At 40.1% G+C, this 25,825-nt stretch overlaps 1 protein-coding gene and 1 long non-coding RNA gene across 7 annotated transcripts in view; one reads left to right on the forward strand and one right to left on the reverse strand.

Annotated features, from left to right (window-relative positions):
- LOC147841635 (uncharacterized) overlaps positions 1-3,505 on the forward strand; it is a 183,201-nt gene extending 179,696 nt beyond the window's left edge. For both annotated transcript variants that reach the window (XR_015502318.1, XR_015502317.1), the window contains exon 3: positions 2,746-3,505. This is a non-coding gene — a long non-coding RNA (uncharacterized LOC147841635). The remainder of the gene's footprint in view (positions 1-2,745) is intronic.
- Positions 1-25,825, reverse strand: part of LOC137490698 (bis(5'-adenosyl)-triphosphatase-like) — a 746,092-nt gene that overhangs the window by 73,872 nt on the left and 646,395 nt on the right. The gene's annotated exons all lie outside the window — the stretch shown is intronic.

Raw genomic sequence — 25,825 nt, forward strand, 5'->3', positions numbered from 1 at the left:
CGCTGAGAGGAATCGGTCATTATGATGATCTCATTATTCAAAGATGTGCTTCGTTCCTCTATTCTGTCTGCTGCTTTTTCTGCCTCATTTATACTCAGCTCTCATCTGTGAAGACGTGTGCACACCACCTATGCCAGGGTGAAGCCTGTTGTTGGCGAACTGTCAGAAGCATTATCTGCATCATTGACGGCAGAGTCTTTATCCGTCAAAAGTTTGGACACACTCACTGGTGGGTTTTTATTGTATTTTGCACATTTTCTAAATAAATATCAAAACCATGAATTTGACACTATTAACTACTTTGCCTCAACTAACTTACTGCTTATTGGTAGTGTTGGAATATCAAGCCAATTCCATGCGTGTTCAATAAGAAAAGGTCTGGAGAGGGTTTTCTTCAATGCCAAAAATATTAGTAATTTATTAGATACAAATGAATAATTCGATGACAGAGCTCTGGGTTACGTTACCCCAATGCAATACAAGAATTACATTCAGGAGGTTCGCAACTAACTTACATTTCCTGGCTCCAGCATATATACACAACTGATCCTAACAGGTGGAGTTTTGGTTTAACATCACTTATCAGTCATTCTGCAGTCCCTTGGCTCTTTGTAACCCCTAGACATACTTCCTCTTTCTGCAACCCTTCTCTGCATGCCAAAACTGAACAATTACATGCATCTTTAATAGAGGTGTGAACCTATACTGGTCTCACGGTTCGGTTCGGTTACGATTATTATGCCATTGATTCGGTTCAATTCGATATCTCGGTGCATCAACGGTGCTTTTCATATATAGTGTTATATTTTAGGGGGGAGGCTATAACAAGCTGTCTGTATAAACACACAGACACACAGCAACACACTGTCTCTCATTCAAACACATTCACAAACATAGACAGCATCAAACAAACACACACACGTACACACACACGTACACACACACACACACACACACACACACACACAAACAAACAAACACACTTAAGCCCTTGCAACAGGGAGAGCTCGCGCTGAGCGGAGCAGAAAAACGAAAAAAAAAACGAAAAAAATAAGCACTTTTCCGACGGTCCCTTTCCAGAGAGCTCCTCTCAGCGCGAGCTCTGCCGGCTAAAGTAAACGCAGAGTGCGAGGGCTTAAACGGAGCAGTGCTCGTAATGTCGAGCGAAAAAAAGAAAGACAGCTGTGAAACATTACCAGCTTTGTTTTTCTGTAGGAAACACACTTTAGATCTTTTTAGTGTAAGAGGTTTTTGAGTTTTTGCCGTCTATAACTGAACGTGTGTCAGGAAAATCGAAAACAAAACCAACTGAAGCGCGCTCATTTCTGGCGCCCCACTGGATATACAGCGCCCTAAGCATTTGCCTGTGGTGCCTATGCCACGGGCCGGCCCTGAGTTGGCTGAGTGTTGTAAATAACGGCGCTCACCTCCCTCGCGACAGAGCGCATAGGAGATAAATGACGTCACTACATAATAACAGGTTATGATTATTACTGAATCGATACCGAATTGTCCGCGTCTGCATCGCGGTGCACCGAAGAAACAATTAATTTTGACACCCCTAATCTTTAATATATTTCACAACTTCTACAAAGATCATGACAACTTGTGACATGTCCAGACAGCAGTCTGGAACAAACCTAAATTTATTCTTATTCCGCTTTTTCCACTAGTCAGCGGTTCTTCTAAAAGGTATGCAGCACAGTAAAAAAGAGGAAGTGTGTCTGGTCAATAAGTAATGTAATATAAAAGAGAAAGATTGATTAATCTGTTGTTAGTCTAAACATTTTTCTAATAAAAAATAAAGACACAAAAGCAATAAAAATAAATTCCTGAATATAACAAATAAATTGTTCCTACAGTAGCTTGTAAGGCGCTGGTAAGTTTAGGTTAAATCCCCATGTTGTTATCATCCTATGAGGCCTTTATGTTTGGAGTACAAATTCAGATATTTTAGATGAAATCCTAGAGCTCTCCCATTCTTAAACAGCCAAGAAGGATCCGAAAAGGGTATGTAGCCTCACAGCAAGAAGGTTGCTGGTTCGAGTCCACACCGGGTGCCACTCCTGTCAGCTTAGAACAGGAATCTGAGGCTACAATTTGCACAGGCTCACTAAAATTGGACAATAGAAGATTGGAAAAACATTGCCTGGTCTGATGAGTCTCGATTTCTGTTGCGACATGGTTCTGTTGGGTGGTAGGGTTAGAATTTGACAACAACATGAAAGCCTGGATAAAAAGGCTGATGGTGGTGGTGTAATGGTGTGAGGAATATTTTCTTGGGACACTTTGGGCTCATTAGTACCAATTGAGCATCATGTCAATGCCACAGCCTACCTGAGTATTGTTGCTAACCATGTCCATCCCTTTATGACCACAGTGTACTCATCATCTGATGTCTACTTCCAGCAGGATAACGCACCATGTCATAAGGCACGAATCATCTCAGACTGGTTTCTTTTAACATGACAATGAGCTCACTGTACTCAAATGGCCTCCACAGCCACCAGATCTCATTCCAATAGAGGAGCTTTGGGATGTGGTGGAACGGGAGATTCGCATCATGGATGTGCAGCCGACAAATCTGCTGCAATTATGTGATGCAATCATGTCAATATGGAGCAAAATCTTCAAGGAATATTTCCAGTACCTTGTTAAATCTATGCCATAAAGGATTAAGTTAGTTCTGAAGGCAAAAGTTGGTCCAACCCGGTACTAGTAAGGTGTAATAAAGTGAGTGTATAGCCCCTTTTAAACATACAAACCTTTCTGAAAGGTCTGTATGTGTGAACAGGCCCTTTTTTAAAACACCGGTAAATTTGTTCCGGCTATTTTCCAGGAAAGAGAACTTGTAACATTACTGGTAATTTACTGGAAGGCTGCTCTGTGTGAACGCAAAGGAAGATTGCCGGAAAGACCGTGCACACGTCTAAAACTTGTTGACATGAGATGTCTACTTTAGCCAATAAGTACAGTCAGATGCATTCACGTCCGCGCGATATATGAAAATAAAAGCTGCTAGATGTTAGTTAGATAACGTTTATATGTTCCTTCTTAATGCCAACAGTGTAAATAAATATCGATAAGATGCTTATGATAAACCTTTATTTGTTTACCTTCAAGCTCGATCTGCTTTCTTCAGTTGCGTGATGTGATGTGATGTGACGTGTCGCTTGTGCCTGTGAAGCAGCCTGTAAGCGCCAGCACACACACACATATCATGTACATCTCGACATGCGAAAGTCTTCCTCTCTATTTTCATCGAAGTTGTTCACGATACTGATCCATCCACAGAGTTTGTAATGTAGTCAAATGTTTATAAATACAAGCGCAGCCTTTTTGAGGTCATCTCTAGTTAATGATGTCAGAATTTTGGAAAGGATGCGTAAACGATCTTTTCGGAAAAATTCCTCGCAGTTGTGTTTCCTTTTTTGAATTTACCGGTAAGTGGTTCGGGAAATTTTCTGGATATTTACCAGTATCACTAAGTTAAAGGGGCTTATGTATGTGTGTATGTTCTAATTTTATTTTATTTTGCATTAACAAATGACTTTATATAAACGATGAGTTGTTATTATTAATTTATGATTTTACCTATGTTGACAAAATTTAACCTACATGAATAACTGCAAGGTTTAATTGCTATATTTTAATTGTTCAGTGATGTTAGATCACCAATTTTGCAGGTTTTTGTCCAGTTTGAATTCATTGAGTTTAAATGGGTCATCTATAATTTAAAACAACGGTTCTTTTATCCCAGTGTGGTTTGTTTTTCTTGGGCATCAGTCTGAAGGGGCATTTATTATAATCTCCGGGATTGTCCTTTATTGCATCATGGCTTGATGCAAATTATAGGAAAATCCCGCAAGGAACGAGAGCAACTTTTTATGAATGACAAATTTTATCTTCAAAACTTGTAAGAAAAGCGGAGACACGTGGGACGTCGTAAGTATTGGAATTCTTGAGGGATTCACCCAGCAAGTCCGAGACCTTGGTGAGAGTTTTAGAACTTATCACAACTTACTGTCATCCCATCTGACATGAGGTCAGCTAAAAGAGAGAGCAACGACTTCCCTTGACGCGGGAACAGATTACTGATTCAGGTGGCAAGCTGACCCAGGAACAGATCCAATCTGCATGCGCTCTGGCAAAAGGATGGGGGAGAGAAAAAAAGAGGAAAGGCATGCATTTAAAATGTTCTGGGGGATAATACAAGTGTTGTTTCATCTTTGTGTTTTTATCTGCTGGGCTTGTAATGATTGCCTGGAGGATTACTGGTATTTCAGCAGAATAATTCTGATGTGAAGAAGGAATTGTATTTAAATATTTATGACTTATAGTTTCACGTTTGATTTTTTTTCCCCTTTTCTAGATAACATATTTCATGTATTTCAGGCCTCAGTGAAACAATATAACATGATAATCTGGGCACCGAGTTCAATGAGCAATCTGATTGGTGGAAATCTCCCGAATGCCCTGCTTCATTTGCAATCAGAGCTTAAGGATAGTTTGAATTTCATTGCTAAAACAGACAAGCTGTAAGCCAAGCTAAAACAATATGTAAAAGCAGTTAGTTAAGGTACACAACACAGCATTCAAATGAATAAAATTATTATTTTTTTAAATCTCAAAAACGTTTTAGTATTGCGATAGCATAATATAAGTAAATGAAGTTAAACTTAGAAGTATTTTTCCTAAATGAAAACAAAAAAATTACATATGTGATGTTATGAATAATATGTGATCATTCATACTCAACTGACATGCTCTTATTCTGAGTAGGGTCTGTCTGCGGACTGCTGGACTGGGGTGTAACTTGTAGTATGTTACAGGCGTAATATGGAGACCCACATATCAAAACTATGTTGTCATGCAAGATGTACATCAGTTATTTATATCTACACCTACTCCACACCTAAACCGAACCATCACAGTTATTAACATCCATCCCTATCACAACCCTAAACCCAACCATCATTGGTATTAATGTCTACACCTACCTCAACTCTTAACCCAACCAACACAGTTATTAATGTTTACATCTTCCCCAACCCCTAACCCAACCATCATCGTTATTAACGTTTACACCTACCCCAACCCTAAACCCAACTGTCATCGTTAAAGAAAGCAGAAGAATGTGAAGAGGGTTGGGAAGTTGGGGAGGGGGATCGGTAAAATGAGGTGCCGGATCAGGTATCATAATCACGCCCCATACAAAGCTTCTGAATGGTTATATTTACTGTTGATCATCAGTTGCACTACAAAAAAAAAGCTTAATTTCTGCCTTCTATATAGAGCAGTGTTTCTTAACTTTTGAGTCGCGGGAACATTTTCAGTAGGTCGTGGAGTGTGAGGTAAAAAAAAAAAAAAACAACAAAAGTAAAGATTTGTACTTATTTTACTTATACCGGACTTTTATTTTGAAATGCGTGCGCGACAACCCTACCGTTTGACATGTGAAATTTCATTTAATTGTTGCAACAAATTTGTTGAATCGCAAGTACGACCCTGAATATGTAAAGTATGGATATATACATATATTGATGACAAAAAAGACTTAAAGCCTCAGTGTCATGTGTAGTTAGGTGCTCTCATAAGAGAGCATGAAACCTTCTACATTAAAACAACATTTAGAAACTAGAAAACATGTTTTTTTAACAGTTTATTATTAACAGTATTTGTCATTTTTACTTTGTAATATTTCTATTATTTGATCCATTTTGTTAAAAGACAGCAATAACTTAGTGTTTATTTGTAAGTCTTGGTGAATTTCTTATGATTTATCTGTCCCTACTTGTTTATGTTAACAAATAAATACAAATTAATTATAATTCCTAAAATTGTATTGTAGTTTCTAAAAATTTGGGTCGCGGCTTGATGACCATGTAAAAATGTGGGTACCATGGCTAAACCAGTTGAGAACCATTGATATAGAGTATAGTGTGTGTATCTGTGTGTGCACATGAGAGAGACCTTTGTGCACAAGCCGAACATACAGTAGTAATTGTATGTATGCACACACTATTATCTGCTGATTTACACCAAAGAATTCCACATAAAAGCCAGAAATTTTCTTGCACGGTCCTATCTAAAGGGTTAATGGTGCCAACTGATGATTGACAGTAAAAATGGCACATTTGACATACTCTTGATAAGAGCTGATGACTAAAATGATAGCTATGAAGAGATATGCAGCAGGATGAGAGTTTGACCGTAGTGCTAAATTTAGATTGATCAATTCACTTGTTGTGCATGTTTTTGGAATGTGGGAGGAAACCGGAGGACCCGGGGAAAACCCACACGATCACGGGAAGAACATGCAAACTACGCACAGAAACGACAGCCGGCCTGTTAAAGGACTAGAACCGGTGACGTTCTTGCTGTGAGGCAACAGTGCTAACCACTGGGCCACCGTGTCGCCCTATGAAGGGAAAGGTGGAGGAGTAGGGGTGGAAAGGGGGATTCTTCAACTCGAAGATGACTGTAATGAGAAACCCTGGCTCTTTATAGTGGGTTAGGAATGGACTGATTGGTGGATCATACAAAGTTAAAGGCTGATTTATACTTCTGCGTCAAACACCGGCGTATGCTACGGCGCTGACGCATAGCCCTTCGCCGTGGCCATCGCCGTCACTGATGTGCACCTCTCAAAAAATGTAACCACACGTCGCAACGACGCGTAGCATAAGCTCTGTGATTGGTCGGCTCGGTAGCGCTGACGAGTCTGGGCGGAACCGAGAGCCGCGCGAGCGATTGTTTACAAGTGTGGAGTCCCGTGAAGGAGCTCCGGATGGAAAGTTTTGTTTTGTGTTTACCTCATAGTTAAAGTTATTGCACGTCCACTGGTTCCTGCCTCAAAATGAGCGAGTTTGAGCCACTTTTACATCCCGGAAGTGTTCAGGAAAAGCAAAAAAGTAGCGAAGAAACTCGACACAGAGGAACATTTACACATCACTGCCAACTAGCGTTTAGGAAGTGTTAATGCAGACCGACAGAGACAGCGTGCAGAAGTATAAATGCACAGCCACGTGCGTTGCCTGCGCCGTGGGTTACGCCGGTCACCTGACGCAGAAGTATAAATCAGGCTTAATGCAGACCCTACTGAAAAATCCAGCTTAAACCAGCCTAGGCTGGTTGGCTGGTTTTAGCTGGTCGACCAGGCTGGTTTTAGAGGGGTTTTGGCCATTTCCAGGCTGGTTTCCAGCCATTTCCAGCCTAGTCTTAGCTGGTCAGGCTGGGAGATGACCATGCTAAAACCAGCTTGACCAGCCTAGCAAGGCTGGGAGCCCAGCCAAAACCAGCTATATCCAGCTTAAACCAGGCTGGTCAAGCTGGCTTTAGCTGGATTTAGCTTGTCATTTTCCAGCCTAACCAGCTAAGACCAGGCTGGAAATAGTTGGAAACCAGCGTGGAAATGGCCAAAACCCCTCTAAAACCAGGTTGGTCAACCAGCTAAAACCAGCCAACCAGCCTAGGGTGGTTTAAGCTGGATTTTTTAGCAGGGGAACCAGCCGTGTTCAATCATAATCACGTGATCCTCTCGAAATTAGTTTATAAATAAACTTGACTTAATTATAAACCCCCAAATTAACTTGTAATGTGCAACTAATTGCATGTGCAAAGCCTGCGTCTCTTTTGGCGTCACTTCTACTCGCCCAGCAGTTAGCTACTCCGCAACACATTGCTTTGCTTATGTCTGTAAAGACCCAGAGGTGCCCTGTCTTCTCCAGTGGCTCTGAGACACAAACTCTGGCTAATCGGAGTGATTGGAGCAGCTGGCGTGGTCGCGGGGGCTGAAGGGACACCTTGTGACTTTGATCAGACCTGCCAGTGGCACACCTGGAACACACCACCAGGGTGACTTTGAGATTGCAGAAAACATAGAGAATAGAAAGGGGACGCCAATGATGCCTTGCAGTGCCAGCTACAGTAGCATCTCCTGTTCAGCTGATCTTGACCAGCACAGACTAATAACACCACACCATACAGGCTGAGCCAAAACACAGGCAGCAACAGTGTGGAGACGTCATTGATAACTGCTAACTTTGGACAAACATACATGTTGAATGGATGGATGGAATCATATATATAAATACATATAAGTAGATTTTTAAAATGTGTTTTATATTAGCATGTTAACTAAACAAATAAACGACTATATTGTTATTTTACAACAACAAAGAACAAAGTTCTACTACTACTAATAATAATTCATTCATTCAAACTATTCCAGCATATGTTTTAAACAGCGGATGCCCTTCCAGCTGCAATTTAGTACTGGGAAAACACTCACATACACACTCAAACACTATGGACAATTTAGGTTTTTCAATCCTTCTATAGCGCATGTGTTTGGACTTTGGGGAAACCGGAGCACCCGGAAAAAACCCACACGATCATCTGGAGAACATGCAAATGCCACACAGAAATACTAACTGGCCCAATTGGGATTCAAACCAGCGACATTTGAAGGCCCTGTGTTAATTTATCATGTGTTTTGTAATGCTTTCGCATTATTCTTCAGTGCTTCTTTTGCTGTTATTAGCCCCTTTCACACAGTGATACCAGTAAATATCTGGAACATTTCTGGAAAGATTTTACCGATAAATTTATAAAAGCGCTGTTCACACAGGCGAGGACGTTACAGAATTTTTCTCGGAAAGACCATTCACACATTCATTCCAAAATGCTGGTAAATTCTGACATCATTAACCAGAAATAAGCTCTAAACGACTGCGCTTGTATTTGTAAACATTCGACTACATTACAAACTCTGCGGATGGATCAGTATCGTGAACAACTTTGACGAAAACATATAGAGGAACACTTTCGCAAGTCGAGATGTACATGATTTGTGTGTGTGTGTTGGGGATGACCGGCTCCTTCACAGGCACACGCGACGCGTCAAGCAACTAAAGGAAGCAGAGCTTGAAGGTAAACAAACAATGAGGCGTTGTGTAGGATTTAAATCAATCTTCGCTTATCAATACACTCTTAAAACGCATACATATACACCTACAAATTGCTCACATATACACCTATACTATTAGATGTTCAAAACAACATATATGAAACTTGCATATACACATATAAACTTGATGCATGCATACACACGCACATACATATAAACTCGAACCTTGCATAAACACCCACATTATTACATGCACATACATATAAACTTGCTGCAAACATACAGTTGAAGTCAGAATTATTAGCCCCCTTTTTATTTTTTCTTTCTATTTTAAATATTCCCCAAATGATGTTTAACAGAGCAAGGAAATTTTTACAGTATGTCTGATAATATTTTTTCTTCTGAAAAAAGTCTTATTTGTTTTATTTCGGCTAGAATTAAAACAGTTTTTAATTAAAAAAAAAAAAAACATTTTTGGGACAAAATTATTAGCCCCTTTAAGCAATTTTTTTTTTTCCGATAGTCTACAGAACAAACCATCATCATAGAATAACTTGCCTAATTACCCTAACCTGCCTAGTTCACCTTATTAACCTAGTTAAGCCTTTAAATGCCACTTTAAGCTGTGTAGAAGTGTCTTGAAAAATATCAAGTAAAATATTATTTACTGTCATCATGGCAAAGATAAAATAAATCAGTTATTAGAAATAGGTTATTAAAACTATCATGCTTAGAAATGTGCTAAAACAATCTTCCCTCCATTAAACAGAAATTCGGGAAAAAAAAACAAACAGGGGCGCTAATAATTCAGGGGGGCTAATAATTCTGACTTTAACTGTACCTGTACATACTTGCATATAAATATAAACTTGATTCTCACAGAAACACCCAAATCAACACATGCACATACATATAAACTCACAGCATGCAAACACACCTATACACACTCACTCATACATATAATCTCGATCATTGCATGTGCACACATAAACTCTTACATATGAATAAAAATAACACTCGTGCACACATACAAAATTAAAATTCACAAACATAAATACAGTTAGTTGTGTATATACATATATATATATATACAAGTGATTTCATATGTGTATATGCATGAATTCTCAGTGTAAAAGGAAGTTATTTCACTTTAAAAGGAAGTTGTTTCATTTCAACCTAAAAGTCAATTGAGTATAAATGAACAGGATCATTATTTGTCATTAAACTTTTCTTTCCGGAAAATTGGCAGCACAAATTTAACATCATTTAAAAAAAAGGGCCTGTTCACACATACAGAACTTTCCGGAAAATTGCCCCTAATGTTCCGGAAAGGTCTATATGTGTAAAAGGGGCTATTTCAGTTGGGCTCTGTGTCATCACTGCACATTTTAGTAAAGGAATATTTGTTAAAAAATGCATTGAAAGTTTGAAAACACCACCTCCTCGGCTTTCGCTATTGCAAAATCTTCACGCAGCTGCCACATTACCGTGTCTGCCCTGTACATATTCAACAAGCAAAACGGTAACACTTTCAATCCACTCAAATAAAACCGTAAACCCAGACACATTGCAGTATAGTGAGCGAAATGGCTTGGCCAGCAGCGTGCGATGCTAAGCTGAGAGCCACCTTGATGAGGTGTACTTAGCAAGCACCATATGGCTACAGACTCACAATCATGACTGCTGCTGGATGAATTATAGTGCCAGCAGTGGGGAAGACACAATAATGTCAGAGCCTCACCTCACAAATGTGCGAAACACAGTCGTATCTGTGATAAATTCCTCACCAACAATAACCACAAATGTCCTCAATTTGGCAGCCCACCAAATGCGGGGAAAAACTGGCAATTTCAGATGGAAGGAAAACAAGCAGAACAGCAGGTGATGTGTTTGCCAGACATCATTATGTACTTGCAATCCTCTCAAGCCAAGAGTAATTCCTTTCACAGCTAATACTACCGGACAAAGTCATATTCCATTATAGCGCACTCGTGTAACACACGGATGGCCTGTATTGTCACCATATGTCTGGCACAAGTAATGTGTGACTTTTTCCCCCCCATTCATATTCTGTGAATAAAATGTGCTGAAATAAGACATTCTGAATAAAGCAAATATGTTGAATGCTGAAAATAGAAAATATAAATGTACGATTTATTGTACTCACTGGGCACTTTATTAGGTACACCCAGGGCTGGAGCAAGCTGAACTGCCGCTCTAGGCAAAGGACGGTTATGCCGCCCTCAACCCCTAAGTGAAAACGGGGGGTGGGTTGGAGGGATGCCGCCCTCCCTATTCTGCAGACGCGGACATAACTGAGGGCGCGGGTGGTGAGGGTAGTGTCGCGGACGCCACCCTAGACGCGGATATAACTGAGGGTGCGGGTGGTGAGGGTAGTGTCGCGGACGCCGCCCTAGACGCAGATATAACCGAGGGCACGGGTGGTGAGGGTAGTGTCGCGGACGCCGCCCTAAACGCGGATATAACCGAGGGCGTGGATGATGAGGGAGTGTCGCGGACGCCGCCCTAGACGCGGATATAACTGAGGCCGCAGGTGGTGAGGGTACTGTCGCGGACGCCGCCCTAGACGCGGATATAGCTGAGGGTGGGAGAGGTGAGGGTTGTGTCGGGGGCGCCGCCCTCTGTATTCTGCCACCCTAGGCAGCAGCCTAGGTCACCTCTATGGACGCGCCGGCCCTGGGTACACCTTATTAGTACCATGTTAGACCCCCTTTTGCCTTCAGACCTACCTTAATCCTTCTTGGCATAGATTCAACAAGGTACTGGAAATATTCCTCAGAGATTTTGCTCCATGTTGCCACAGTTGCTGCAGATTTGTTAGCTGCACATCCATGATGTCAATCTCCCATTCCACCACATCCCAAATGTGCTCTATTGGATTGAGCTCTGGTGACTGTGGAGGCCGTTTGAGTACAGTGAACTCAAACCAGAGATGATCTGAGATCTGAGATGATTTGTGCTTTATGACATGGCACGTTATCCTGCTGGAAGTAGCCATCAGAAGTTGGGTAACCTGTGGTCATGAAGGGATGGTAATGGTCAGCAAGAATACTCAGGTAGGCTGTGGTGTTGACACAATGATCAGTTGGTATTAATGGACCCAAAGTGTGCCATGGGCTGCTCGATTTTGGGAAAAATCATAATCACGATTATTTTAATCATAATTTTAATCACGATTATTCAAAACGATTATCAGCTAAAGTCAAAATTATTAGCACTCCTAAAATTTTTTAAAATAAATATTTCCCAAATTATATTTAACAGAGCAAGAAATTTTAACAGTATTTCCTCTAATAATTTTTCTCCTGGAGAAAGTCTTATTTGTTACAATAAAAAGCAGGTTTAAATATTTTGAAACCTCTTTTAAGGTCAATATTATTAGCCCCTTTAGGCAATATTTATTTTTGATTGTCTGCAGAAGTAACTACTGTTATACAATGACTTGCCTAATTACCCTAATTAAGCCTTTGAATCACACTTTGAATTTAAATGCTTCATTCATTCATTCATTTTCTTGTCGGCTTAGTCCCTTTATTAATCCGGGGTCGCCAAAGCGGAATGAACCACCAACTTATCCAGCAAGTTTTTCCGCAGCGGATGCCCTTCCAGCCGCAACCCATCTCTGGGAAACATCCACACACACATTCACACACACACTCATACACTACCGACAATTTAGCCTACCCAATTCACCTGTACCGCATGTCTTTGGACTGTGGGGGAAACCGGAGCACCCAAAGGAAACCCACGCGAACACAGGGAGAACATGCAAACTCCACACAGAAACGCCAACTGAGCCGAGGTTCGAACCAGCGACCCAGCAACCTTCTTGCTGTGAGGTGACAACACTACCTACTGCGCCACTGCGTCGCCCTTAAATGCTTGTATTTTAAAAAAAAAATCTAGTAAAATATTATGTGCTGTCATCATAACAAAGACAAAAGAAATCAGTTATTAGAAATGAGTGATTAAAACTATTTTGTTCACAAATGTATTGAAAAAAATCTTCTTTCCATTAAACAGAAATTGGCGGAAAAGGGTTGCTAATATTCAGAATGGCTAATAATTCTGACTTAAACTGTATATATACAGTTATTTTCCTCCCTTCAAATGAAAGGGAAATAAATACAATAGGATAAAAATATTAAACAAACTGTGCTTTAAGCATCTTCACTGTAAGAAAAACACTTTAGCTACAAAAGTCCTTCAGTCAACAGCAGCAAGGTATTTTCTCTTTGTTTTATTAATAATAAAAGAGGCGGCAGCAGAAATACCGCATGGTCACTTTAATGGTTTCTCTTTTACATGTCTTTTGACTCTCAACTCGTTTGTTAATTAGACAAATGAGGGTTATTATGAATAATCACTAAACACCGCGTTTTGACACCTAATAAAGCGCTCACGTTAAATAGATGTTTGCGCTCTGCTCGTCACAGTGTGCTAATGAGGCCAAATGCTGACCGCGAGCTTCTGACTGTGTCTGTGCACTGCGCGCACACACATAAGCATGCGGTCTTTCGCGCTTTTAAGAACAACATGTGTACAACTGTAAAGGGGGCGGTAAATAATCGTTTATCTCAATTAATGGTTTTTCATAATCGTTAGAAGCCAAAATCGAAATCGGATTTTCGATTAATTGCACAGCCCTAAAGAAAATATCGCCCACACCATTACATCACCACCACCAGCCTGAACCATTGATACAAGGCAGGATGGATCCATGCTTTCATGTTGTTTCATTCATTCATTATCTTGTCGGCTTAGTCCCTTTATTATTCCGGGGTCGCCACAGTGGAATGAACCATCAACTTATCCAGCAAGTTTTTACGCAGCGGATGCCCTTCCAGCTGCAACCCATATCTGGGAAACATCCACACACAAATTCACACACACACTCATACACTATGGACAATTTAGCTTAACCAATTCACCTTTTCCGCATGTCTTTAGACTGTGGGGGAAACCGGAGCGCCCTGAGGAAACCCACCCGAATGCAGGGAGAACATGCAAACTCCAAACATAAACCCCAACTGAGCCGAGGCTCAAACCAGCGACCCAGCGACCTTCTTGTTGTGAGGCGACAGCACTACCCACTTCACCAGTATAGTGTCCCCTTCAATATATTTAGGCATTAGGGCCCACACAGATGGGTTGAGCATCCCCTGCTGGCCTCACTCCTTCCAGAAGCAACCTAGCTTTCCCATGTGGTCTTCCTTTTAGTCAGTAGTCAAATGGTTTATTCTCGCTTTGTGCCACTCTTTCGATTAATGTGTTAGTAAAGTGGACAATAAGTGTGTGTGTCAATATAATTGAATTTTGGTCAATTACATTTGTTTGGGTTGGTTATATAATTACAAATAAAAGGGAAAATGTCCACTTTAGTGATGACGATGGCACAAGATACCATCTGATGATGAGGGTTAAAGACAGTGGCTTGCAGTAGTTGTTTTCCATTCCCTTAACATCACATTTTCACATGATCAATCCAGAAGGTGGACCAATCCTCAAGAATTCAGCTCATTTATCACTTCAAAGATGTTAAAAGCAAGTAATAGGTTAAAACTATAATTTCAAAGCTGTCTAATGTGACTTTATACACATCAATCTGCCGACTATAAGTTCAGAGTATCTGCCTTATGCATGCACACAAACAGGCCACCTCAACCCCCTCTTTAGTTCACGATCGTCCACCTACATGTCAGTGATAAAACTTCCTTCCACAAACCATGGCTTCAGAAGACAACATTAAAGTTAATATTCATCAAAATATCTAATTATGTCTTCTTTAGAAAAAGAAGACTATATAGTTTGCTCAACATGGTCTGTAATGTCAGTATTTTCAATCGCTTCAGTACAAATGCAGACTATACGTCTTCTCTGGGTTTGGAATGTTTAATGCGAACTCCACAAAATGAGTTAATAATTTGTCTTTTGAGAGTGACTGAGGGGAAAAAAAAAATCATTGCAAGGTTCAACGACTTCGCCTTCTAAGGGGAGTGAAAAAAGTTCGACATCTGAATAATTGATTCTTCTGCTTCATATTTGGGACCAGTGAATAAATCTAGTTTCAGTAGTTAACTTTATTTTTAATTAATCAGAGAGTCCTGAGCCCTCCTGCGATCTTATCAACATCATTTCATTCGGTGGCTGGTAATCGATTTTTAATGAGCTTTAAGTAATATCCTCTTTATCTCAGAAAAAAAAGGACATTTTGGAAAAACGGGGAGGCTTTGGAGTGTAAACAAGACTTAAATCATGTTAAAAGTATTGGGGGTCTCGCTCAAATCAACTGCATGTGTAGATGTTCATTAATCAGACGCTCAGGATGGGATACGTAATCATGATTTTGTCAGAGCTCAAATTTAGTTTAGGCCCAATCCTGATAGGGTAAGCAAAATAATCTTGTTTTGCTTTTGACAATTTTACACAATTGGCAGATTATGTAGCTTACTTTAAGGAAAAACTTGCCAAAACTTGAGATTATTCTGTAAAACAAGCAAATATGTTTTGCTTTCTAAAAATGCTTCCTGATTTAATAACTTTTAGATATTTGAACTAGCAACAAGATGAAAAATCTAAGTAAGAAAAGCATTTTTTTGCAGTGTAGGCAACTGTTATCAATGGTCTTAATGGTGGAGTGCGTTACATCGGGAACGTGTAAGTGTGTCTGTCTATGGACTGCAAGAATGGGACATAACATGAAGGGATGTAACTTGTAATAAGTTAGAGGCCTAACTTGCGGTTATCGAGATCCCATTGAACCATGTGAGATGTCACAACGAGATGTTGTTGGCAACATGGGAGAAATATTAATAATAATATATATAATAATTTTCACCAGATGTTTTCATGAGTTTTTTCCAAATTTATCCACAACCAATTCATTTGATATTTTATTATATTTATTCCTTTAGCAACTCTACCATGCAACTCCACTCGCTGATTTCTTTATCCGTTTTGTCATGACAGTTAGCCTACTCGGCTTCACCTCCTGTGGTTGCAAATAAAAGTACATTGGTGAGACTGTCAAGTATGAATGCCCCTGCAGCTTACTGCTGTATGTTAATAACTGTGATGGTTGGGATGGGGAAAGTTGTAGACACTTTTAACTGTGATAATTGGGTTAATGGTGGGTAAAGTGTAGACGTTAATAACTGTGATGGTTGGGTTAAGGTTTGGGGAAGGTGTAGACGTTAATAACTGTGATGGTTGGGTTAAGGTTTGGGGAAGGTGTAGACGTTAATAACTGTGATGGTTGGGTTAAGGTTTGGGGAAGGTGTAGACGTTAGTAACTGTGATGGTTGGGTTAAGGTTTGGGGAAGGTGTAGACATTAATAACTGTGATGGTTGGGTTTAGGGTTGGGGAAGGTGTAGACATTAATAACAGTAATGGTTGGGTTAAGGTTTGGGGAAGGTGTAGACGTTAATAACTGTGATGGTTGGGTTAAGGTTTGGGGAAGGTGTAGACATTAATAACTGTGATGGTTGGGTTTAGGGTTGGGGAAGGTGTAGACGTTAGTAACTGTGATGGTTGGGTTAAGGTTTGGGGAAGGTGTAGACATTAATAACTGTGATGGTTGGGTTTAGGGTTGGGGAAGGTGTAGACATTAATAACAGTAATGGTTGGGTTAAGGTTTGGGGAAGGTGTAGACGTTAATAACTGTGATGGTTGGGTTATGGGTTGGGGAAGGTGTAGACGTTAATAAAAGTAATGGTTGGGTTATGGGTTGGGGAAGGTGTAGACGTTAATAACTGTGATGGTTGGGTTTAGGGTTGGGGAAAGTGTAGACGTTAATAACTGTGATGGTTGGGTTTAGGGTTGGGGAAGGTGTAGACGTTAATAACAGTAATGGTTGGCTTAAGGTTTGGGGAAGGTGTAGACGTTAATAACTGTGATGGTTGGGTTATGGGTTGGGGAAGGTGTAGACGTTAATAAAAGTAATGGTTGGGTTATGGGTTGGGGAAGGTGTAGACGTTAATAACTGTGATGGTTGGGTTATGGGTTGGGGAAGGTGTAGACGTTAATAAAAGTAATGGTTGGGTTATGGGTTGGGGAAGGTGTAGACGTTAATAACTGTGATGGTTGGGTTTAGGGTTGGGGAAAGTGTAGATGTTAATAACAGTAATAGTTGGGTTATGGGTTGAGGAAAGTGTAGACGTTAATAACTGTGATGGTTGGGTTTAGGGTTGGGGAAGGTGTAGATGTTAATAACAGTAATAGTTGGGTTATGGGTTGAGGAAAGTGTAGACGTTAATAACTGTGATAGTTGGGTTAAGGTTAAGGGAAAGTGTAGACGTTAATAACTGTGATAGTTGGGTTAAGGTTAAGGGAAAGTGTAGACGTTAATAACTGTGATAGTTGGGTTAAGGTTAAGGGAAAGTGTAGACGTTAATAACTGTGATAGTTGGGTTAAGGTTAAGGGAAAGTGTAGACGTTAATAACTGTGATGGTTGGGTTATGGGTTGGGGAAGGTGTAGATGTTAATAACAGTAATGGTTGGGTTATGGGTTGGGGAAGGTGTAGATGTTAATAACAGTAATGGTTGGGTTATGGGTTGGGGAAAGTGTAGACGTTAATAACTGTGATAGTTGGGTTAAGGTTAAGGGAAAGTGTAGACGTTAATAACTGTGATGGTTGGGTTTAGGGTTGGGGAAGGTGTAGATATGAATAACTGATGAACAACGCCATCTTGCTGACAACATAGTTTTGACATGTGTCTCTAAAATTTCAAGTTAAGCCTCTAACATACTACAAGTTATGCCCCTTCTTGTTACGCCCCTGTCTTGAAGTCTGCAGACAGACCCTACTCGGAATGTAAGGTTTTCATTTCGCTCATACAGAAGATTAGCAACAATGCTAACAGTGCGTAAAAGACCAATTCCATATGAATAATTTGAAAATGCTCGCAACCTGCACTAATGACAACATGATAGCATGTACGTGTGTAGGAGTGGTGTCCTAATTTTTGGGAATATTTCTATCCCTACCTCTTAAAACACTTGCCCAATACTGAAATACTTGTACGTACAATTATATGTTTGCTCATATATACGAACATAACTGGAGCGTCCTCAAGTGAAACAAAACACACTGAAACAATTTGGATAAAACACACTAAACACCTTTGCGTTCAATACTTTACACACTTTAAAAAACTTAAGAGTTCAATGAAATGTAATATATGTAAGGAATTCTGGTGTGTTTTGTCCATAGGTAGGGGTATAAAATAGAGCTAAATGACAACATTTCCTAAATCATCGGATGTCTTTATCTATACACTTGCAACAGAGGAAACAACACATTCTTGTTCCTAACTAGACAAACACCTTTTCTTAATGCAGTCAGGGGTGTAAATTTAATTGTGATATGACATCACTCTGCTGTCCCGTCCTTCATCTGTAAGTGTCTTAAATGCTGCTGTGTGACATTGTCTCCATCATAGAGAATGTTCTCATCAGTTCTCTCTTGCGTCAGTGGTGCTAAACATCGGGTATAAACGCCCTTCAGTCGCTTGCCCTTATTGCCCAGCATTTTTGCATCAGTGCTTTTTAATTTCACAAACATGCTTTGGCTCGCCTCAGTCTGATGGTTTCTTAAACCATAACAAAACCACACTTCTGTGGCTGACACACTAAATATCAAAGCTCATTCCTTCGAGGAGTTGTTACTGGAAGCTTGCTGCCACTGACAGACTCACACCAGTAATATTGAACAGAGCTGAAGTAATATTGAAGAGATTAAACAAGAAGAGTTCAGGTGTTTGATCAGGATGTATTTTTGGTTTACATAATTATCCCCCTGATACCTGCTTACCTACCAACTTACTAATGATAGATTGTATGACTTGTTTCATATGCAAACAAGTATCAGCATCTGAAAAGGTGTGAACCAAATGCAACCTACAGCAACTCAAATGTTGTGACCCAGCCAATCTCTGGGGGGTCATATCCTCTGCTATAATGTAGCGTGTCACAGACAGTATCTTGGTTTAAGTTACTTGAAGACCGATGGGTTAACATCGCTGCTGAGGAACTGTACTATTCACTGTTCTCAATTAACTCAGCTTACTTATTTTATGTATTAGAGCAGTCTAATACATTGGTGAGTCATCCAAAAACTGTTAAACCAAATACCTACCTATATACTTACTTAAGTATCTACTTAGTTACCTATACCTGCCTACTTAACAACTTACTTAAAATTTAATACTTGCCTTCTTACATACTTGATTACCTACATACTTACATACCTACTTAGTTACTTACCTACTTACTTAGTTACTTACCTACTTGGTTACCTACTTACTTACTTGCCTACCTAGTTACTTACTTACCTACTTAGTTACTTACCTACTTGGTTACCTACTTACTTGCCTACCTAGTTACATACCTACCTATTTAGTTAACTACTTACCTATTTAGTTACTTACTTAGTTGCTTACCTACTTACAGTACCAACTTACCCACCTACTTACTTAATTACTTACCCAGTTACCTACTTAGTTATCTGTTTGCTCACCTACATGGTTACTTACCTACCTAGTTACTTACCTACCTACTTACCAACTTGGTTACTTACCTACCTGCTAGTTACTTTGTTACTTACCTACTTGGTTACCTATTTACCTACTTATTTACTTACCCACCTAGTTACTTGCCTCTCTACTTACCTACTTATTTACCTACCTACTTAATAATTACCTACCTACCTACCTACCTACCTACCTACCTACCTACCTACCTACCTACCTACCTACCTACATACCTACCTACCTACCTACTTACCTTCATTACCAACTTACCTAAAATCTAACACTTACTTATTACCTACCTACTTTCATACTTAACTACTCAGTTACCTACTTAGTTATCTACTTGCCTATTTAGTTACTAACCAACCTACCTACGTACTCACTTAACTACTTACTTGCCTACTTACCTACTTAATTAATTACCTACCTTCTATGTACTTACTTACAATCCTATTACCAACTTACCTAAAATCTAACACTTACTTACCTACCTACGTACTTACCTACATACTTACCAACTTAGTTACGTACCTACTTACTTGCCTACCTCTATACTTACCTATTTAGTTTCTTACCTACATGATTACTTACCCACTTATCTACCTACTTGGTTACTTACCTGCAAACTTAGTTAAATACTTAGCAACTTACCTACTTGGTTGCCTACGTACCTACTTAGTTACCTACCTACCGATTTAATTACCTACTTAGTTACTTACCTACCTACTTACTTAACTACTTATTTACTTAACTACTTAGATACTTACCTGCCTACTTACTTACTTATCTACTTAATTAATTACCTACTTACCCTTCTACTTACTTACCATCCCATTACCAACTTACCTAAAATCTAACACTTACCTACCTACTTGCGTACTTACCTACCAACACACTTACCAACTAAGCTACTTACCAACTTACTTGCCTACCTTTATACTTACCTACTTGATTACTTATCTACTTACCTACCTACGAGGTTACTTGCCTACCTACTTGTTTACTTACTTGCCTTAGTTAACTACTTATCTACTTTGTTACTTTCCTACCTACTTACTTACCTTCCTACTTACCTTACTACATATGTCCATACCTACTTAGTTCTTTTCTTACTTATTAACTTACCTACCAAGTTACTTATCTATCTATGCCAGAAGTCTCCAGTCCTACTTTTTTAATGATCTCAGTCATGTTAGTATCTCGCAGGTGTCTTGGAAGGTAGGTATGAGCAAGGCATACAGTATACACATATATTTTACAGAGCAAGGACATTTCCACAGTTCCCTATAACACTGTGCTCTTCTTTAAATATTTTAGTTTGGGTGGTGTAAAAGCAGTTCTGACTTCTTTTAACCCCTTAAATTTTTTTTCTAAACAAGATATCCTCCTCTAAATTGTCTTGATATGTTTTCAGCAGTGATCCTTTTCATATTTTCTCTTCTGGTGGGTCCTTTTAGGTGGCATCTATGCTCTCGTCATCTCGTTTCATACATTTAAGCTGCAGGTCGAGGGCACTCATCTCCTTATCCTTGTCAGAATATCAGGCTTCAAGCATGGGTACAGCTGCAGTAAATAAAGTGTTCTGCACTGCAAACCACTAAAATGATTACACACTCCTTTAGGGAGGACTTCTTCAGCACTGCTTTTGCCAAGCAGCCGTGTCAGTGGCATAACAGAGTAAATTATATCAAGACAAGTATATTTATAAAGACAATTTCATACACAATGGTAGTTCAAAATGCTTTACTTTAGATTAAAACAATCATAAAATAATCACACAGTATAAGAAATCTAAGAAAAAAGAACCAATTAAAAACTTTTTAAATATGCATTAAAACAGTTTTACAAGATTAAAAAAAAGAAAGATTCATAAATCAACCAGAGCACAGTGCTTTTTTAGGAAATGTTCAGCTACACAGATGTATATTAAGCCTTGATTTGAATGTTTTAACATAACATTTTATCACAAAGGTGCTTTGAAAAACTTTTACGAGAAATTTTTAGCAAAGAATAAGTATGAGGTTGACCTCATTACTGCGGATAATGTCAATCATATGGGAATAACTTTGCGGTTAAGACCATAACTTGTTAAAAATCTGATTGTTCAAATGTTTTTAAATTGTCATCTTTCTTTGGATTTGCAGCATTTTAAGATCTTTAGTGACAGTGCTTACCACTGAGCCACAGTGCTGCCTAGGTTTATATTCAGTGCGCATATCTGCAATGCAGTTTCTAATGTACCTGCAGACATCATCTTTGGAGGTCTCTGCAACTACGCAGATCATATGTTGCATAAACCCAGAGCGCCCTCTTCTTTATGTAAAAAGTCAAATTCAAGGCGGTTCAAGGAGACAAGGTGATTGCATGCAAGTTGGAAGTGGATCCCATTGTGTTCTTTTCCATCTGTAATGCTGTGTTGCTGTTATAAGTCACTGCCATGCTTTGTCAACTGCAGTGTGAATGTGTGTGCATGGTAAACCTGGAACTCCAAACTCTTCCATTGCTTTTTCAAGACACTTCTATACAGCTTAAAGTGACATTTAAAGGCTTAACTAGGTTAATTAGGTTAACTAGGCAGGTTAGGGTTATTAGCCAAGTTATTGTATAACGATAGTTTGTTCTGTAGATTATCGAGAAACAATATACCTTAAAGAGGCTAATAATTTCAACCCAAGCTCATTCTGGAAACGTAGCCCCGCGGACGTTTCTGGAGACCGCGATTTACGTGGCCGGAGGTACGTATGGCCGCGTTTTGTTTTTTTCGAGGGAAAGCTGCGGGCCGCTCCTCCTCTTCGCGCTCGCCGGCTGATGGCTCGCCTCCGTGTGGAGGGTTTTCTCGCTGCAACCAGTTTGTTCGCTTAGCACGCATCGTAACGTCGGCGGAGCGGAGGCCAGGAGGAGGAGGAGCCGGCCGCGGGGACGACCGGGATTGAGTCCGGGGAAGAGCGGTTCCAGAAATCAGGTAAGATGAAAAACAGACTCCAAAAAATAAGGGCGAGAACATGGCGAGATCCGAAAACGCTGTCGACAAGGGCTTTTGCTTTTTTTTCTGGACGGTTTTTGCAAATCGTCGCTTGGGATTAGAGAAGGAGGAGGAGGAGGAAGAGGAGGGCGGCCGGGTCGGCCAATTGGCCAGCCAGCCAGTTGATCGTTCAGTCGGATGGACGGTCGCTCCACAGCGGCCTCCGGCGGCTTTTAACGTGAAAACAGCCCGGGCGTGAACGGCGCGCGCTCCCGAGAGGCGTTCGAGACACGAAAAAGCGCGCACAGCGGCCTCTCGCGCATTCGCTAAAACAAAAACTGCTCGAATACATACCTCCCGGGATGTATTTCGCAGTCTGCAGAAACGTCCGCGGGGCTACGTTTCCACAATGAGCCCGGGTTGAATAATTTTGTCTCTAAAACGATGTTTAAAAATTAAAAAAATGCTTTTATTCTAGCCGAAATAAAACAAATAAGACTTTCTCCAGAAGAAAAAAATATTATCAGACATACTGTGAAATTTTCCTTGCCCTGTTAAACATCATTTGGAAAATATTTAGGAAGGAAAAAAAAATTAAAGGGGGGCCAATAATTCTGACTTTAACTGTATTTTCACCTTCTCTTTTGAGATTTTCAGTCATCGCTTTAAATGTGGATGCTATCACTGCTGCTGAGTACAGTATTTGAGAGCCCAGGCACTCATGTCAATCCAGTGGGCGATGAAGCTTAGCATACTGACAGAACTAACACTCGATGTCCAGATATCCACTGTATAGCTCACAGAAGTGACTCCAGCAAGGAGGACACAGATGACACTATCCAGTTGAGATAAGACCACATCTGAGAACTAGACATGGATGGGCATAGCATACCTTGGCTCTAAGTAGTCAATCAACTGACAGAATCCTTCATCTTCCTGACCCACAAGGGGTTCTCAGCGAGCTCCGTGGGGGGGTCGCTTCATATTTTTTCAAATTTTTAGCAGTGGACAATTAGGAGAATGATCATGTTGCCTTAGTTTATTGTATCCCCTAGCTGACCAAAAAATAAATAAAATACGCAATACGTCTTCCACAAAAAAAGATTGAGTCTCACTGATTGGCCTTCAGCAGCTAATACCAATGACCCAAGCATGTTGGACCCAGGTGAGGAATCTACAAACATTTCGGGACGCAATGTTGGAGCAATACTGGAAACACAAATACCGAGATAGCTATCTAAACTATGGTTTTCTTCCATTTTCTCAAAGCAAAAAGTCCCTGACTCAGCCACAGTGCATTATCTTAAGAATTGTTGCTAACGAATGCATGAGGCTTTCCAAATTAACAAAACATTTGCAGATGACTCATCCCCAATACCGCGACAAGCCCAGAGCATTTTTTGAGCGCAAGGCAAAATAATTGACACACACCCAAAATGAGATGAGAGACGTCACAGCTACTGACAGGAAAATTTTTCAAACTTGGCAACTAATATTTGGCCGATTTAAAAGCCAAAGCCTTACATTAATCAGTAAAAAAAATGGCCCACTGATGTTTTGCTTTTATATTTTACATTAGGCTATTATTTGTGCACAAACATATCTAGCTATAGTAATAAACATACCGTTTGTTTGAAAACAACATTTTTTGTCATCCTTACAGCAAGCTTATATGAGTGATTATTAGGCTCCCACGGAATCTGCGCGCGCAGAAATCTGCAGATTTTAAGCCCATCATGAATTCTGTTTATTTACTTGAGTAAATGAGTGTATATCTGTATTTATTCAGTTTTTAAATTAATTACAGTAATATTTTGGACTAATGTGAGAATGTTCATCTGATTTATGTACAATGCTTTTCTGTCTTTTAGTAAATATATTTGTGGGTAGGGGGCGTGGCCGAGAGCCGTGGGAACAAAATGAGGCCGCCGCATAAGGGGATGCACCTGCGGTGCGCACCGGCCTCGAATCCCACGGAGGGAGCTCTGGACTATAAAAGGAGGAACGATGGCGGAGTAAGCCGAGAGAGGACCAGGCCCAGGCATATTGTTTTACTTTTGCTTTCAGTTTGACGGCAGTATCCGTGAGGAGCCAAGTGGTGCTCGCTGCAGAGCCATTTGAGGAGAGCTGAGCTCAAGCGAGGGGGAGCTTAAGCTTGAGCTCCACCTTTTTTGCACTTCTTCTACGAGTGATGTCACTGGGGGTAGGGTTAGGGGTGGGGTTGGTGTACGCATTAAAACAGCTTACAGGAGGAGGAGCGACAGCTCATGCTCCCCCTCGCTGGAGCTCAGCTCTCCTCAAATGGCTCTGCAGCGAGCACCCTCTCTGAGGAGCTGCTGTCTGTTTGTTTTGGTTTAGACGGCAGTCTCCGTGAGGAGCTGCCGTTCATGTTATAAATAAGTTAAAACTGTCCATAGTGTATGTGTGTGAATGAGAGTGTGTGGGTGTTTCCCAGTGATGGGTTGCTACTGGAAGGGTATTTGCTGTATAAAACATATGCTGGATAAGTTGGCGGTTCATTCTGCTGCGGCGACCCCAGGTTATTAAAGGGACTAAGCCGAAAAGAAAATGAATGAAAGAATAATTTCTAACAAAATTATAATATATATATGGCGGTGGCGCAATGTGGGAATCGCTTTCCACATTATGCCACCGCGTCGCCATCTGCGTCTATCACCTCACAGCAAGAACGTCACTGGTTTGAGCCCCAGCTGGGTCAGTTGGCATTTCTACATGAAGTTTGCTTGTTCTCCCCTTGTTCGCGTAGGTTTCCTTTCGAGTATTGAAGCTAAATTGGCTGTAGTGTATGTGTATGAATGCGAAAGTGTATGGGTTACAACTGGAAGGGCATCTGCTGTGGTTGATTTCACTGTGGTGACCCCTGATTACTAAGCCGGAAAAAAAAAAAAAAAAAAAAAAAAAATATATATATATATATATATATATATATATATATATATATATATATATATATATATATATATATATATATATACATATACATAATGCAACGTCCCCATGACGTTAGGGCACAGCATCAATCTGACGTCATGTTGACGTTTTGTGCCTGCTGGGTGTTTAAGGCTATTTTGGTCATCATACAGTAAACATCTATCATTTTCTCACCAGTGACCTGCATCTAAACACTCTCTGGGTAAATGCTTGTAAAGATTTTAACATCTTCTTGGACACTTTTAATGCTTCAAACAGTTTGCTGCAATTATAAATCACCCTTGTCTTGCGATTTACCTTCTATATGCAATTTTATTAGACAGGAATCACAGGACTGATTTGTTAAATCCCCATAGACAGGACAATAATTGAGTAGTGACTGCAGGTTGACGGAAAGTAGTGGACGAAAAGTACCGATACAGCACTAAAAACATACTCAAGTAAAAG

This window comes from Danio rerio, chromosome 11, assembly GCF_052040795.2.
Source record: "Danio rerio strain M-AB ecotype USA chromosome 11, GRCz13ab, whole genome shotgun sequence".
NCBI classification, from domain to species: Eukaryota; Metazoa; Chordata; class Actinopteri; order Cypriniformes; family Danionidae; genus Danio; species Danio rerio.